This window comes from Tursiops truncatus, chromosome 19, assembly GCF_011762595.2.
Source record: "Tursiops truncatus isolate mTurTru1 chromosome 19, mTurTru1.mat.Y, whole genome shotgun sequence".
Classification (NCBI taxonomy): Eukaryota; Metazoa; Chordata; class Mammalia; order Artiodactyla; family Delphinidae; genus Tursiops; species Tursiops truncatus.
Window position 1 is genome coordinate 20,435,093 of NC_047052.1, and position 17,527 is coordinate 20,452,619.

Here is a 17,527-nt window from a genome sequence, read left to right on the forward strand (position 1 = left end):
CAGCACGCTCAATGTTGTGTCCAGTGTTGGTGGTCATCAAGAATCACATGCTTTGAACGCATCCTCCCAAAGGATCACGTGATGGAATTAGGACTGGCGTTACTATCGCCATTTCACAGATGAATGAGTGGCACACAGGCAGCTGGAGCAGGTTGTCTGAGTCCACACAGCTTACAGTGGACAAGTTTAACTCCAAGCCCGGTCGCCCAATGCCAGGTTTGTTCTCTTAGGTCCACGTGTGCTCCCGCCCACAGTCACAGAGGTCTCTGGTGCCTGCTTGGTGATGTCTCAATGGCAGATCTGTTGAAATAGACCTGGGTAGCCCCATGCAGTTCACTTTGCGTATGTGGAAATACCGAGTGCGCCTCATCGCCTGACAAGCAGCTCTCCAGCAAAGGATAATGGAGCAAGAGAGAACGATCGCACTAACGAAGGCAATACGCTTCCCAGGACTTGTAGAGCACTTTGCAGTTCTATGAGTGCTTTCACACGTGGCACCCCTTTTGATCCTCACAGCAGCCCAGCACATAAGCTGGGCTGGCAACTTTTGTCCTCATCTGACAGGGGAGGAAACTGCGGTGCCGCAAGGTGAAGGAAAGAGCAGAACCTCACACTGTACGTCAGTGACAAGCCCATCGCCCAATTCCACCTCCTCTTTCCTGACTCGTTCTAATATTTTCACTGCCATCCAGTAGAGGACATCGTAGAAACAAATTTGTCTCTTGCCAGTGTCCACTCTTTCCTCCTTCCCTCTTCTGTTCTTTCCTCCTTCCTTCCTTTAAAACGAAAATTTCAAAATCCAGAAATTTGCAAAGAGAACAGTCATTCATAATCCCACTATCTAGAGATAACTACTATTTGCATCTAGTAATTATTTTATGCACACTTGCCTGTTAAATTTTCTCAAAAGCATAATTTTAAATGTCTGCAATGAATTTCATTTTATTTTACTTAACATTACCCATCTTTTGTTGTCGGACATTTAGAATGTTTTCACCTTTTCTATAATTTAAATAACATGATAAACATCATTATACATTAAGTCTTTGTGAACTTATTAAAAAAACACTGTCCTTGAGATACTTTTCTTTTTTTTTTTTTTCGGTACGCAGGCCTCTCACTGTTGTGGCCCCTCCTGTTGCGGAGCAGAGGCTCCGGATGCGCAGGCTCAGCGGCCATGGCTCACGGGCCCAGCCGCTCTGCGGTATGTGGGATCCTCCCAGACCGGGGCACGAACCCGTGTCCCCAGCATAGGCAGGCGGACTCTCAACCACTGCGTCACCAGGGAAGCCCCGAGATAAATTTCTTGAATGAAATTTTAAAGCCAAAGTGTTGCCAGATATTTAAGACTTTGGACAGATATTTGAAATTGCCATCCTGAAAAGTTTTACCAATTTTACAGCTCCATGAGCACCAGTTTTCTGCACTTACTATTATTCTTTTTGAACTTTTAAAAGTTCACAGGCATTGTTTTAATTTCGATTTCTTTAATTACCAGTTTGGATGATTTTCTCTTTTTAAATAGTCATTTTTGGTTGGTCATTTTTATTTCTTCTTTTGCCAGTTTCCTGCTCACGTCCTTTCTTATGATTCTCATTACAATTATGATTATTTTGCTTTGGCTATGCTTTTCTTATTAATATCTTAGGAATCTTTATATATTAAGGGAACTAATATTTATGTGGCAAATAATGTTTTTCCTTAGGTTGAAATCGTAGTGAGTTGAACACTATGAGCCATGTTGGGTTTTTATCCTCTTTTTATTGAAGCGCAGATGATTTACAACGTTGTGCCCATCTCTGCTGTGCAGTTGAGCCATGAATGGATGAAGACGACAATTCTAGTGACAAAGGAAAGTTATGCAAAGAAGGGATTAGTGGTTCTGTGTTAATCTCATTTCATGGAGAGGTAAACTGAGACTCAGAGAGGTCCAGTAACTTGCCACAGGTCACACAGCACAAAGCATCAGAAATGTTATTTGAACGCAGGTCTGTCTGTCTCCAACTTCTGTGTACTTTCCACTCTGTGGCATCTTGGCAACCCAGAGGGAGGTGGTGATCCAAGTGATGTTGCAGATATAAATTGGTTGCAGCCCACAGAAAAGACCAGGCAAGGAAAGAGACAGGAGAGTGAAGAAAACAATTAGGGGATTGAGAATTGGAGTCCTCAAAGAAATACGTTCAAAGATGTGAAGGCAAAGGTCTTCATTCATAAAAGGGAGATGGAGTAACACGGCCAAGCTCCTTTCCTCACCCCCACCTTGCATCGCCCCATCAGCACCCAACCTTGGGTGCTTTTAAAGCCACTCTTGGCTTTCTTTGAGCTAAAATCTCTCTAAGATTCATTTTCTTAAGAAGACTGACATGGGGTAAACTTTTGGGCGGTACCATTTCCAGTATTTCGGATTCCTACTTTCTCTCTCTCACATTCCTATTCCTTTTTATTTATTCTTCTTAAACTGCTGAGTCTGATAAATTAGGGCTATTAAGAGACTGTTTGTTATTCTGTCCTGAGTTACTATTTTGAGAGCTAAAAACACTCATAAATATAGGAATGTTCCGACTGTAAATGGATATATTTTAGCCAGTGAAAAATTCATTTCCTCTAATACACGTTTTTAAAGTGTCCTCCTGAAATTCTGCATGTTATCTCACCATGATCTTTCACTGTCCCTCCCATTTTTATCCAAGAAAAGCAGATCTATCATCATTGCAGTTCCTTTTTCTCTGCACCATAAATAACAGCTGGGGAAGGGGAGCATCTCCCACAACACAGCGACTTCGTATTTTAACCAATTTTGGAATTTATTGTTAAGCCTTCTTGGGATGGGCACCAAGAGTACCTGCATGCCCATCAGTTATCTCATGGCCTTTCTCGTTTTGGACAAAAAGGCACTCCAAGCAGAGTGGATTTTGCATGTGATTTCAGCCTGACTTTCTGGATGGAAGATGGGATATGGTAGGTTGTCATACACCCAGGATCTTCTGGGCCAGCCTCAGTTTTTGATTATGGGCCCAGTGAAATTATTGAGAGCTACCTTTGTTACTGTCAAAAGTGTCCTGGCTTGGATGATAAATGATACGGTCACTGTAGATGTAGGTTTAGAAACCCAGTGCCCTATATTGCCTGTCATCTTTTCCCTGTTTCCCATCAGATGCTCATTCTGTGTGTTGAAACCTCCCTTCCCTTCCATCAACCACTCATCATAGTCAGGAGACTTACAATCAGAGGTAACATCTCCAGGCTGGCAAAAAAGAGAGAGAGAAAGAAAGAAACATGATGTTATTTCCCACCGTGTGCAAGGCCCTATGCGAGAAGCTTTTCAAAACAGTCATGCTTTCATGCTAAGGGCAGCCCCCACGAGGCACTGTAATTCATCAGTATCAAGAGGCATATTTTTTCATTCATTAATGTCTGGAAATTGGGCTGTGCCTTATCACTGCTGTCATCTTATAATTGCTGTTGGTCCTGTAGCATCGTGATGTACCTGTCATTGGCTGTGTTTGTACAAGCATCAAAACCCACAGAATGGGTGTCGGCAAGTTGGAAGAAAATCCTAGAAGCATTCTAGGAGCATTCTTTTAGACCCCAGGAATCAAACAATTGTGGAGGAAGGGATGCAGAATTGGCCGATCAGAGCTATTTAGCAATGTCTGGGGGGCAGACATCGATAGTAGACCAGTGCTACGTTGCTGCAAAGCCAGATTAAACACTCAGCAAACACGACTTTTGGCTCTTTTCAGGATTCTTGTAAGAAATGCTGTGTCACCAATAATCTTGATGACACGGAGGGCCGGGGAAAGTTACCTATCTGATGATTTTGGATGGCAGAGTGACTGAATATGAAGAACGTTTAGGAATACTTCAACCAATTTGATTCATTTATCAGTTTTCCTTTTTATGTGTGCCCAAGAGTGACATGGGATAAAATCTACGCCAATTAAATCTCAAAGAGACTTTAAGCTAATTATGAAATGAAAATTCCAAGAGATAAAAAACATCAGGTCAAAGGTTTTTGGAAGTCGTCTTTCTTTCTTAGTGATATATAAGAAAACAGGTGTCCTGCAATCGATGGTGTCTTCTGGTGAGTAACTAGTAATATACTAGTTACTCCTGAGAGCATTTCACAGGTGAAACTAGAAACTAGATGTGTTTTGTTTTCCCTAAGATGAGGCAGTTAGCTAGTGGCCATGCAGGAGCAGGGTTGGAATGACTCAAAAAGCTGACCTAGATAACAGTCATGGCGTTGCTATGAAGCGTCAGACAGCGTCCGGGAGACCCAGCAGTGAAGGAAACAGGTTCGGTCCCTGCCGTCACAGAGCTTCCAGTCCTGGGAGTGGAGGGAGGGACGGGGGGGACAAAGAGGTGGGTAATTGTGTACGTCCTGAAGGGTCTGATGGTAGCAAGAGAATCAGCCCTGAACCTGGGGCTCTGGGGTAGCACCCAGGAGGAAGGGGCTCCCAAGTCATGGCCTGGAGAGTAAGGAGGGATTATTAGTCAAGCAAGAGCTCCTCTTCCGGGGAGAAGGAACTGTTCCACGCAGCGGGAGAGCCAGTACAAGCCCCTGGTGATGCCGCTGCCAGCATCCTTTGCATGAGAGCACCACTCGGCCTTCTGGAGTTGTTGATGGTGGCTGGCTGGGCAGTGCCCTGTGAGAGACAGCCGCAGCTCTCCTGTGGAGAAATAAGATGAACTTCCCTGTGTCCTGAGGCTTTGGACCTTGGTTTCCCTAATTCTCACAGAAGTAGGGGGTTGGCATTAAAAACTCCAATCTGAAGGTGAGAAAAAACAAAGTCCCAAGTGCTAACGTGCTGTGCCCAAGGTCATACAGGTCATAAATGATGGAGGTAAGGCGTGAACCCCAGTGGATTTCACTCAAAGTGAGTTTGTGCCAAATATCAAAGTAGGTCACACGCTCCGGGACAAGAGGAGACGCAGGATCCATTTGACTTCATCCCCCACACCCTGGTGTTTGGGGTGGAGGGAAACAGAGGCGCCACCGGGGAGAGGGGACCTGCCCGGGTCACACACGGCCAAGGTCAAGCTAGGAAGTGAGGTGTCAAGGGGCGTCTTCTCCACTCACTCGTATGCCCATGGCTTTTATCAACTTGTATTTAAGGATCGTCCAGGCAGAGCAAACCACAGCTTTGAAGCAATTATTTGGTGATGATTAGGAGGGGCTGAGGGGATTGTTTGCTTATTTGTGTGAACCTAAAATTCCTGCTTTCTTAATTAAGCTTTAACTCTGGGTTTTGCCTCAAGCTTTCCTTTTTTTTTCTCTTTAACAGGTCTCAGCCCTCCTCCATCACTGAAAGCCTTGGGCATTGCCTGTTTGATTTCTCTCTTCTGAGAAGCATCTGCTCCTGCCCCACCACTGAGGATACCTCCCTTTTTTAGCCCCAGTCCTCAGCTGCTTTGAATATCATGATTAGCAGCCACGAGGAATCGGTTTCTTGATGACTCAGGAGCGAGGCATGCAGGGAGTTCTCTACCTGGGGCTGCTTCCTCAAGAACTCACCCCAGGTCCTGCAAGGGAGCAGCCTTCCCTGATTAGCACTGAGTCTGTCTGAGGTGCTCCAGGTCTGGCCGTCATGGCCCTGGTGACCTCGTGGTTTTTTGGCTTTAAACCTCCAGCAACTGGCAAAGCAACCGGTACACAGGAGATGCGTGATGGACGCTTCTTGAACACATGAATGCATGGAGGAATGATGGACAAATAAACCAGGCCAGTGTTCAGGTGAGTGCAAGTGTCTGGAGGGGGTGTTGGCGGCGGGGGAGTTGTCACCTGTCTTATCAAGTAATATTGTTAGGAATCGCTCATCACGGATGGAAATGTTTAGAGCTGTTTAATAGTCACGTGTTGGAATATCTGTATGCCCAGCCTCCTCGGCTGGACATAATTTATGCATCAGTTCCTTCCTAGCCTGCTTGCTGGCTTTAAGAATTTGGTTGTGTCCTTAGCTCACTTCTCACCCCTATCAGGAACCCCTTAGAAATCCCGGTGTTGCATTCCTCATTCATATTTACTGGACAGCGACTGTGCTCCCTGTTAGAGGCACAGGGCTGAGGCAGACAGACATGGGATCCTTGCCTCTGGAGACCTTTTTTTTGTTTGTTTTCTTTAAACATCTTTATTGGAGTATGATTGCTTTACAATGGTGTGTTGGTTTCTGCTTTACAACAAAGTGAATCAGTTATACATATACATATGTTCCCATATCTCTTCCCTCTTGCATCTCCCTCCCACCCTCCCTATCCCACCCCTCTAGGTGGTCACAAAGCACTGAGCTGATCTCCCTGTGCTATGCGGCTGCTTCCCACTAGCTAGCTATTTTACATTTGGTAGTGTGTATATATCCATGCCACTCTCTCACTTTGTCCTAGCTTACCCTTCCCCCTCCCCGTGTCCTCAACTCCATTCTCTATGTCTGCGTCTTTATTGCCGTCTTGCTTCTAGGTTCTTCATGACCATTTTTTTTTTAGATTCCGTATATATGTGTTAGCATACGGTATTTGTTTTTCTCTTTCTGACTGACTTCACTCTGTATGACCTTTAAGGCATTGGGAGAGAAGTTGGGCACATTCAGATGGGCAAGGTGTGGATTTCTGTGGGAATGTGGAGCGGAGGCACCTAAGATGGACTTGTGTCATCTGAAAAGGCTTCCCAAGGAACGGGTGCATGCCTGTTAGTCAACAGAGGGGAGGGAGAGAGAGTGTGGGGTTCTCTGTTACTGTGTAACTAGCTGCCCCAAAACGTAGTGGTTGAGACAGCCACCATTTTGCTGTATCTCACGATTCTGTGAGCCGGGAGTTTGGATAGGGCTCATCTGGGGAATTCTGCTCCATGTGGCATTAATTGAGGCCCTTTGACAGTATTCAGCTGGAGGCTAGTCTGGTCTGGTGGATCCTAGAGGGCTTGCCTCTGACGCCCGGGGCCTCGGAGGGGGCAGTTGGCGGCTGGCCTCTCCAGTAGGCAGGCAGCTTTCTTGCAGGCCACGCAGGGGTCCAACAGAGAGGGGGTGGCAGCTGCCAGTCTCTTAAGGTTTGGGGCCACAAGCTGGTAGGGTGTTCCCTCCCCGAGCCCCGCTGCTCAAGGCAGCCACGGAGCCTGCCCAGATTCAAGGGGAGAGGACGAAGGTCGCCGCTGTTGATGGAGACAGGCCAAGGCGTCCGTGGCCATCTGGAATCTGCCATCATGGAGAGCTGGAAAGTGGGTTCCAGGCAGAGTGCAGAGGTGAGAGCCTGACCCAGTGGGGGTGATGGGAAGCAAGTCCTCAGAGGCTGGACCCGAGGCTGCAGGGGCCGCAGTCAGGGACCAGGCTTCAGAGAGGGCAGAGGTCAAGCAGAGCAGACCTTGTTGGGACGTGTCATGGAGTGTGGGATTTGCCCTGGGGACAACAGGAAGGCACTGAAGGATTCTGAGCAGGGATGTGACACGATCTGATTTATACCTGAGGATCACTCTGGTGGCCGTGTGGGGAATGTGGGAAAAAGTTTGCAGAGGGAGCCAGTGACACTGGCATGGAGGATGGGGTTGAAGTCAGCAGGTGAGAGAGATGGATGCCTTCAAAAAGGCAGGGGTGGGGCTTCCCTGGTGGCGCAGTGATTGAGAGTCCGCCTGCCGATGCAGGGGACCACGGGTTCGTGCCCCGGTCCGGGAGGATCCCACATGCCGCGGAGCGGCTGGGCCCGTGAGCCATGTCCGCTGAGCCTGCGCGTCCGGAGCCTGTGCTCTGTGACGGGAGAGGCCACAACAATGAGAGGCCCGCGTACCGCAAAAAAAAAAAAAAAAAAAAAAAAAAAAAAATTGCAGGGGTGGTGGGAACAACTAGACAGAAAGGGGGATGTTAGGGACATGGGTGCAGAGAACGACTTAGCACCCCGCCGGCCCCTGTCTCTGGCTGCCCAGCCTCGCTCCTGCATGTCAGAGAAGACCCCATCCTATGCCACCCCCATGACAAACGTCTGGGCAGCAGTGTGCACGTTGGCCCTGCACACACAGTTGCACAAGCAGCTGAGTTTTTTTTTAATTTTTTAAATTTAATTTTTTATTTTTTTAATATCTTTTTTGGAGTATAATTGGTTTACAATGTTGTGTTAGTTTCTGCTGTATAACAAAGTGCATCAGCTATATGTATAATACATCCCCTCCCTCTTGCGTCTCCCTCCCACCCTCCCTATCCCACCCCTCTAGGTGGTCACAAAGCACCAAGCTGACCTCCCTGTGCTATGCGGCTGCTCCCCACTAGCTAGCTATTCTACATTTGGTAGTGTGTATATGTCAGTGCCACTCTCTCACTTCGCCCCAGCTTACCCTTCCCATGTCCTCAAGTCCATTCTCTATGTCTGCGCCTTTATTCCTGTCCTGCCCCTAGGTTCATCAGAACCACTTTTTTTTTTTACATTCCATATATATGTGTTAGCATACGGTATTTTTCTCTTTCTGAATTACTTCATTCTGTATGACAATCTCTAGGTCCATCCACCTCACTACAAACAACTCAATTTCTTTTTTTTCTGGCTGAGTAATATTCCACTGTATACATGTGCCACATCTTCTTGATCCATTCATCTGTCAGTGGACACTTAGGTTGATTCCATGCCCTGGCTATTGTAAATAGTGCTGCAGTGAACATTGTGGTACATGACTCTTTTTGAATTATGGTTTTCTCACGGTATAAGGCAGTGGAGTTTTAATCCCAGCATTTCAAGCATCCGTCAGCTTCCCGTACTTGAAAAATGGGGATGATAGTATTAAATGTGGCAAACATTTAACCATCTCTGAAGCTGTGATCTCGGTAGCAGCTGGGAAGAAATGATCAAGTGGTGACAAGGACGGAAATCAGATTTCCTGTTGGAGAAGTTGAGAAAACATTTCCTTTTTCTAAACAGAGAGGTTTGCATTGACTTGATTCATTTCAAACCTTCACGGGCTTATTTTGGAACCCTCAGATCTGGAATTCGTAGGCTTGGGGGTTTCCTTCTTCCCAAATTAGTCCCCTACGTTCCAGGGAGGTGAGAAGACCCACAGAGCATGAAGTCTGCATCAGGCCTGCTTGGATTTGAAACCCTCCCCAGCTGAGTCACTTACCCATCTGAGCATCAGTTTCCTTATTCGTAGAATGAGAATCACTGATTTCCACTCCACACAGTTGGTGTGAGCATGCCGTGTGATACTGCGGACAGCTGGACGAGTGCTGCTAAACTGACCCTCACACACATTCTACGTGTTCGTTCAGGGCCTTCCTCGTGCAAATGTGAGGGAATGGAGGCTCCAAGGGGTCAAGCAGTGTATCCACCCAAGTTCACCTCCAAGAAGAGGTTTGAAGCTCTGTGATGGTGACACGGGTGAGACTTTCTCTCTGGCTCTGGAACACAGCACTTGGAGAGTGGATGGGAGTCACGTGGAAGCAAGTGTGAACTCTATTCATGGAGTATCTTCCTTGCAAGTAGTTACACAGGCACGTGTGTGTGTGGTAGTGAGCTCCCCATCACCAGAAGTGTTCAAACAGAAGCTGGAGTCACCTGGTCAGAACTCTGGTTGAGAGAATTTTGTGACTCACTGGAGGGATCAGAGCAGCCCGGCTTGGAGAGTCTCTAGAACCATAAAATACATGTTTCCTGAACAAATGCTGAAATCACCCCAAAGGGTTATTTATCGCCAGCCCCTCGACAGTGATCCTTTGCTGGGTGGCTTAGTGTCAGGATGAATTGGCTCTCTGAGGGGAGGCGGGCCATGCCTGCGGACACAGCCGGGGCCAGCTGGGTTTCCTAGAACACCTTGGACCGCAATAAACAGATCACATTCCCCCGCGTACAGGTCGGCTTCTGCCAATTCCATTAGGCCTGTGTGATGGAGGCCAGGATGGACTCGCCTCGGCTTCCCGGGGTGTATCCGCTTCTCCACCAACAGGGAAACCTGAGGAGACCCCATCTACCATCATGCTGTGGAGAAGGACCGACAGTAACTCTGAAACAAGTGGGCTAGCCGGGCCCTGGGGCCAAAATCACAGTGTAATGGAGTGTGTTTGATTTTAAATTCAGCATTCCTCCCTCCTGTCTCTCTCACCCTGGCCCCTGCACCCACCCAATGCAAGTTTGTCTCCCTTTAACGGCTTGGTCTTCTCACTCGGGGGTCAGAAAGCTTTTTTCTTAAAGGACCAGAGAGTACATATCTTCAGCTTTGCAGGCCGTACGGCCTCTGTCACAGCTGCTCAGCCCTGCTGCCATTGTGCAGAGAGGGCTGTGGACAATATGTGAATAAATAAGCACCACCCTGTTATAAATACAGCCAGAGACAAGACAGAAATAAATACAGCCCCATGGGCGTGGATAAAATTGCATTTACAAGAGGAGGCAGCAGGCTAGATGTGGCCTGTGGGCCTCAGTTTCCTGACCCAACATTTCTAGCTGGTCCTCAACAAATCGAGAGGAAAATAAAGTACATCCCTCATGCCGAGGCGTGGTGGTGCGGGAGTTAACGAATTCACTCCGCAAAGTGGAACGCGGCATCAGCCTCACGTAACAAGGTCTGGGGAGACGGTCAGAAGGCAGAGTCTCAGCACCTCCCTTCTCTTCTTTCTCCTCCTCCTAAACCTCCCCCCGCCCCCCCCCCCCCGCAGTTAGAATCTGCATTTTCACAACATTTTCCAAATGATTCACATACACATTCAAGTTTGGAAAATACCGCGTTATGAGAGAGAGCAATCTTCGGGGTTGTGATTAACACCTGAGTTTAAATAATTTGTGTGTGTGTTCGTCATTGCTGATCGGACAGTGCGGTGGAGAGTAAGTACTGCAAATGCTTAGACTCTGCCAATAGAGGATCAGTGGAGAGAGGGTAATTGTGAGACTTCTTTTGATAGCTATTGTGATGATGGCTAATCTTCTCAGTTTTTGGCATTTTCCAAACTGATCTAACAAATGAAATTCTCACAGTACCCCTTTGGATGAAAGATCACAGCTCTGCTCAGCTCCAGGGGTGCTCCTTACATGTGGCGCCCCCTGGATTTGTACAGTGCACAGCCTGTGCAGCTGTCTGCGGCAGCCCGGCCTGGAAGGCAGCTTCACAGCCTCAGATTTTCTGATGTAGAAGCTGAGGCCAGCAGCTCGTGAGGAGAGGGGCATGTGGAGGTCCGTTTGGAAGAATGATTCTGTGGCTGCATAAGGGAGGGGAAGAGGCAAACAACACCTGTGTAGTGTTTGCCACGTCGGAGGCGTTTCTGCGTTTTGACCCTCAGCGTCCTGTGAGGTAGACGGGTATTACTGCTGTCGCTCCCATCTTCTGCTTGGGAAAACTGAAGCTGAAGGGGGAGCCAGGACTCATGCGTAGGCCCGCCCTTCCCCGCATCACGTCCCCACGTGGGGTGTCCTCCCCGAGCCTGATGCCAGCCCTTTCCTCCCAGGTGTGCACCCCGCTCCCTTTGTCCTGGCAGGAAGGTTGGAACGTGAACGGCCTGCAGGTGACCCAGATTGGGGTCTTTTAGTCTCCCTGACCTGACCTGAGCCTTGGAGAGGTAGCCCCGTGGGGCACGGATGGGGCCTTTGAGTCAGGAGCATTGCATTCTGGGCTCACTCATCTCACTGTGGCCGCTGAGGAGCTGAGAGACCCTGGGCCGTGCACTTGCTTCCTGAGCCCATTCTGTCTCCTTGAAGGATGAAGGCGTTGTAGATGGACGCTCTCAAGCAGGCTGCCTGTGTCCAGCGCGTGAGGTCTCTCTTCCTGCCCTTGACCATGGACGTGCTGGCTGTCTTGCGTCCCCCTCAGGAACAAGCAGGGTCCCGTGGCTTTCAGAGGCAGCCCCTAAGTCCTGTTTCTGTTCACATCCATGTTCAGAGTCTCTCTCTACCATGGGTCTAAGAAAACTAGCGTTTCATCCCTTCTCATCTTTAGAAGATGAGGGGTGGTCTCTCCAGGTCACACGGGAGTGAGCCAGGTTTCCTCTGCCCCCCTACGGCTGGCTGGCCCTTCTGGGAGGAGTCAGCACACAGCAGCTGGGGGAGCCGAGGGCCCCGTCCTTCTACAACAAGCTGTGTGACGGTGGGTGACTCGCTGCTCTGCTCGGAGCCCCAACCCCAAGCAGCCCCAATGAGGAAGCGCTGGGAACCGGTGAGCCCTGGGAACGTAAGGGTCCAGAGCTGGTCTCCGCACGTACTGCGTGCCTGGGCCCACGCAGGTCCTCTCACACGCCGTGTCGCTAATGTTCACCCCAAGCCTAACGTCCTCCCACTTCACAGACGTCAGAACTGAATTTCAGGTGTTCCATCACGTGCACAAGGGCACGCAGGGGCTCATTTTTTGAGCAGCCCCTAAGCCTGACCCTTTCCCAGTAGGATCTGAGATATGGTCTGTGGGGTCTGTTGCTTTAGGGGATGCAGATGCAATGCAATCGTAAGGGAGCCGCTGGCTCACGTACGGAAGCCGGCATCCGGCACCTTGATTATTTGCTTGGGGTTTTGCTGAAGCTCCTGCTCAGGATGAGACCATGAAAATCTGGAGTGACAACACCGTCATTCAGGGTATCCGAAGCCCTTCATGTTCCTTCTCAGGCTGACTGGTGTCTGTGTCATTAAAATACATTGTGGATTAATATTTGAGCAGCCGTGCAGGGTGTGCATGTCACCAGGCCCCACGTTTCTCATCCATTTCTGCTCCTGCAACTCTCGCCTCGCCCTTTGGGTTTCCTTTTATTCTCCCTTAGTCCTTCCCCATCTGGTCCACACACCCCCAGTCAGGACGGACTGAAGAACCCAGTGCAGTCAGTGTAAACAGCGCTGAAACGCCTCAGCTTGTCCCCGCCCAGCCCAGCCCAAGGCTGATTCCCCTTATACCCTAGAGCGCTCCTCCTGAGACAATCTCTCAGGCCCACTCTCTGCTTTTCCTTCCATGCTGTGGTCTGCTCAAATGACTCCTTGCTATTTCACAAGGCAACTTGCTTGGCAGGTCCTCTGAGAGAGGCCGTTGCCTGAGCTGGGGGACATCCTTCCCCAAACTCTCCTTAGTTGGAATTTCATTTTGATTACGAGGGGCAGTAGCCTCTGTTCCAGAATTTCTCCCTGAGTAACCTCAGGCAAGTCTCTTAACCTCACGGACCCTCAGTTTTTTGTCTCTAAAATGGGGGTGATCACTGTACCTACCTTTGGGGGATTGTCGTGAGAACTGGATAAGGTGATGATGCCTTTTAAATGCAGTGTCCCAAAAGCTTCAGTGCAATTTTGAGCTTTAAAAACATCAGAAGCATACATGCTATAAACCTACCAAATGAATTATTTGAAAGTTGAAGCTTTTCCATTCTTTAAGTGTTTAGTTTTGTGAATTTATACATTTTTAATTTAAATTTTTGTTTCCGTCAGTATTCGCTGTGTTTAGCCGGAGGAGCTGGGAAGAAAAAAAAGGAAATTTAAAGACTTATTTTAAAAAATTCACCAACGTGAATAAATGCAAAAGAAATGTAGACCAACTTTCAAATGAGTTTTTTGTGTATTTATAGCATTTCTGTCTCTGAAGCTATTAAAGCTTAAGACTTCGCTAAGACTCAGGAAGTGCTGCAGAAAGAGAAGCTCTTCTTTTATTATTTCTATCAGAGTCGTCACAGTCACCATCATCATTCGGTCGAAGCAGTCGTAAAGGGAATCCTTCTTTGATATTAATTACTGGAGACCGAGCACCCGTGTTCTGTTTCTGCCACTCCTTTCGTGCTGGTCTCGGGCCCCCAGGACTCCCATGCTGCTTCCTTCCACCTCCATCTTGTAGAGCTTGGTTGCCGTGCTGTGATAGGCCTGCATCCCTTGCTAAGATCTTTCTTCTCACCCCCTCACTAGCTCACCTACTGAGCTTTCGTAAGACAAGTGGACTCAGACTCTGGCAGAAAGCAGGGGGTGGGGGGGCAGCACATTTGTGGCAGCACTACAGAAAACTTGCACCCATGTTCCTTTTTTTTTTTTTTTTGTGGTATGCGGGCCTGTCACTGTTGTGGCCTCTCCCATTGCGGAGCACAGGCTCAGCGGCCATGGCTCACGGGCCCAGCCGCTCCGCGGCATGTGGGATCTTCCCGGACCAGGGCACGAACCCGTGTCCCCTGCATCGGCAGGCGAACTCTCAACCACTGCGCCACCAGGGAAGCCCCCATGTTCCATTTTGAACGTAGATGTCAGCTCAGCTCATCTGTATCCTTTCCCCAAATCCCACTCTGCCCTTGACTCTACCCATCACCGTCTCCATGTCAGTGACACGTCTCCTTGGACCGAGCACTCTCACCTCCTTCCTTATGGCCTCCACACCCCCGCTCAGCCTCCACCCACCCTCTCCCACCTACTTACTTCCACCCCACGCATTCTGGAACCTCCGCTCCATCCATTACAGAACCTCCCTCAATGCCTTAACCTCTTCATGGGATCCTTGACCCTCATGATTCCCCTGATGGAATATTCCTCCCCTCAAAGGACATCTCTTGATGTCCAACAGAATATTGGGGATAAAAGAGATATGAAGTTTAGGAGGAAATCTTCTGCTTGTAGCCGCTGAGTTTGTAGTGATCTCAGCTACATGAGATGGATGTGAAATGAATGAATTTGTTCTTAAATGCTGAATGCCAGGGGTCTCCGTGGGATCTAGGAGGTAGTTGGATAGATGGGTCTGAACCTTCAAGAAGATGTCTGTGTGGGCATTAACCTGGGCCCCCTCAACCTGGAGGTGCTGGAAGGGCTGACCAGGGAGACCACGCTGCATGAGTGAAGAAGGGAAGAGGCTGGAACCCAGGAGAAATACAAGAGAAGCTTGTTTGGCAATGATTCTGGAAGGACTATGTCTGGGTTCACAGATGCCGAAAGGGGATGGGGATTCAGTGAAATGGCAAAGAGTGGCTGATGCTGGAGAGATGTCAAGATGGATGAAGACTGATGGAGGTGGCTCCTAGGAGACCAGCGGTGATGCTGGAACAAGCAGTGTCGGTAGGAGTGGGAGGGGGAGATGGGAGTAACGGCAGGACAGAGTGAGAAGCTAGCTTGGTGATTCTAGCCAAGAGGGGTCGCAGCAGGAAGCTGAGTGTTGGTTAGGGAGGGAGAGATTTTAGAGCAGCCGATGCTGAAGCAGAGGATGGAGAGGTGTGGCGGTTTGTGGTGTTTTGAGCTCTGCCACCTTCTGAAGGTCTGATGGAAGCTCTGAGAGACCCACCTTCCCTGCAAACTTGACCCCCACACAGATCTTACGTCCTGTGGTGCAGAGTTTACAGACTCTCTGAAGCCTACCCGGGACCCCAGGAGGAGCCGCCAGGGTCAGGGAAGAAAGAAGGTGCTGGGCTGGGGGGGGGGCGGCGGTGCCTAACTGGGGACCCTCAGGCCTTTCCTTGGGGCCCTTGCTTCTCTCTTTGATTCAAGGCCACACTTCCTCTCTTTCACTAGGACTGTCCCCATTTTACAGGTGGGAAAACAGGCATGAGGGCTGGAGTTACCATGCTTAACTCTCTTCAGCAGAGGCAGGAGGCAACCCAGCACTGCTGAGTCACGTGGTCTAATCAGCCTCTAATTGAGTTCCCTCACCTTCCTCTCCTGCGTCACAGTGACATTAAATTACAGGATTCAAACATATAATTTCCTAAACTTAAATGTGATTTATCTTAATAGGACTTTGTACCAGGTCCCTTTTTCATGCACAGTGTCAGAGACCAGATCTATTATTCACAGCCACTATACTGAATCAGAGAAGCTGGAGCTTGGAGCAACCTTGAGGGGTCAGCTTGTGTTCAACTCAGCTGCCCCCAGCCCTGGGCAGCCCCTCGCCCCATGCTGGCAGCCTGTGAGTGGCAGCTGGGTTCAAGTGTGAGCAGAAAAGGAGAGGCCCAACCTTCACAAACCTCTCATCCTGCTTGGGGTCTAGCTTAAAGCCTTGCTGCTTTAAGTCTTCTCAAGTAAAGAGACTACGTGTATCATGCTGGTTCCGCGTCTGCGTGCCTGGGTTCTGGTGTGGTTAGTAACCAGGCTGTGCTGTTCACTAGATCAATGCGTCAGAGTCATAGTATCTCAGGGCAGGAAGATGGTGGGTATATCACATCATTCATTAATTCATCAGTTCATTCATTCAGTCATTTCATAGTTTAGACAGGCCAGGCTTGCTGTACAGATGGAGAAACAAAAACCAAGAGAGGAGAAGTGACTTGCCCAAGGTCACACTTGCCCAAGGGTAGCAGCAGAGCTTGGATTCAAACCCAGGCCTCCCCAGTCCCTGGCCCCGTCGTCTTGTCCTCCCTCCAGGTGACATGTGCTCTTTGAAGGTGGCGGTAGGAGGAGTAGACGGTTGATGTTTATGTCTGTGATGAATGGAGTTCCGCTGGGCAACTTGATTTTCAGCCTTTGTGACTTTGGGAAGACAGAGGGTGATCAAAAGAATGTATTTTTCTAATGAAACACACCTTTGGAAATCCAATATACCACTCTGTCAGCCTCCCGAGTCAGGGGAGGATGGATGGGGAAGATCTGTTGTGAGCAAGCCTGCCGTTGACAAGTTGATCTAAACGTGTGCAAGCTGTTCGGTCTCTCCGAGCGCCAGCCAGACTCCAGATACGTGCTGAAGAAATGCAAAGGCAGAGAGCTGGGGCTCGCACGGCAGTTCTGAGCTGCGGCCCTGGGCCCAGGTCACTGGAGCTTGAACCCTGAAAGGCAGCTTGACCACTTAATATCTGTGTGGCCGGCCAGGCAGATACTCTGCTACTCGCTGTCTTGATTTCCTGTTCGGTAAAGCCGGGGTAGTTGAACTTAGCTCATCAGGTTGTTTTGAGGATAAAGGAGAGAAGGGATGTGAGATGTGTAGCGTGGGGCTGGGTCGGTACACCGCGAATCCTCCACACTGCTGGCTGTTTTGTATAACCCCAACCTGTAATGCTGGCTTTTGTTAAACACACTGTTACCTTCTTTTCCCAAACCCAGAATGGACAGAGCGCGGTCTTCCTGGGGCAGAATTTGCCCCCCTATTTGGTAATCTCAGACACGTGCTCCTGAATTGAGCGGAGGAGTGGGTGTAACCCTGTGAGACCCTCAGTCTTTGCAAGCCCCTTCCTCGTGGGCCCCAGGGTACAAGCTCATAAAACGAGGGAAGGAAACCCCTTTAGTGTCCCTGTTCCTGGTGTTGGAGTGACATAGGTTCCTGTGTGTCAGGAGCAGTGCAGAAAGCAGGGATGTTAAAGGTGGCTTAGAACCAGGTGTTATGGTCTGAACTCGGCTGACTGGGACACCCATGTGGACAGACTGCTGCTGGGAGGTGGAGGGGATGTAGGGGCACAAATGAGAGAGGGCAGTTTTGTGGATTCTGGTTAGGAGGGGCTTCAGGGAGGTGACGTGTGAGCTCAGCACTGAAGGAAGAGGAGGAGGTTCTGAGTTTTTAATTCAATTTGACAAAGATGGGAAGTTCCCTGAATCACTGCACAGATGGAGACTTAGATGTGGGAAGGACGTTGGCTCCAGGAATGGGGGACTCATAGGTTTGGCAGGGTGGGGGGGGGGAGGGGGAGAGAGAGAGAGAGAGTTGTGTGTGTGT

The 17,527-nt window shown here is 49.2% G+C and overlaps 1 protein-coding gene across 1 annotated transcript in view; it reads left to right on the forward strand.

Moving 5' to 3' along the window:
• The window catches only part of LOC109550088 (thymidine kinase 2, mitochondrial), an 886,444-nt gene that overhangs the window by 771,203 nt on the left and 97,714 nt on the right, over window positions 1–17,527 (forward strand). The window contains exon 27 of the mRNA XM_073796974.1: window positions 5,289–5,737. The gene's annotated coding sequence lies outside the window, so the exon portion shown is untranslated. The remainder of the gene's footprint in view (window positions 1–5,288; window positions 5,738–17,527) is intronic.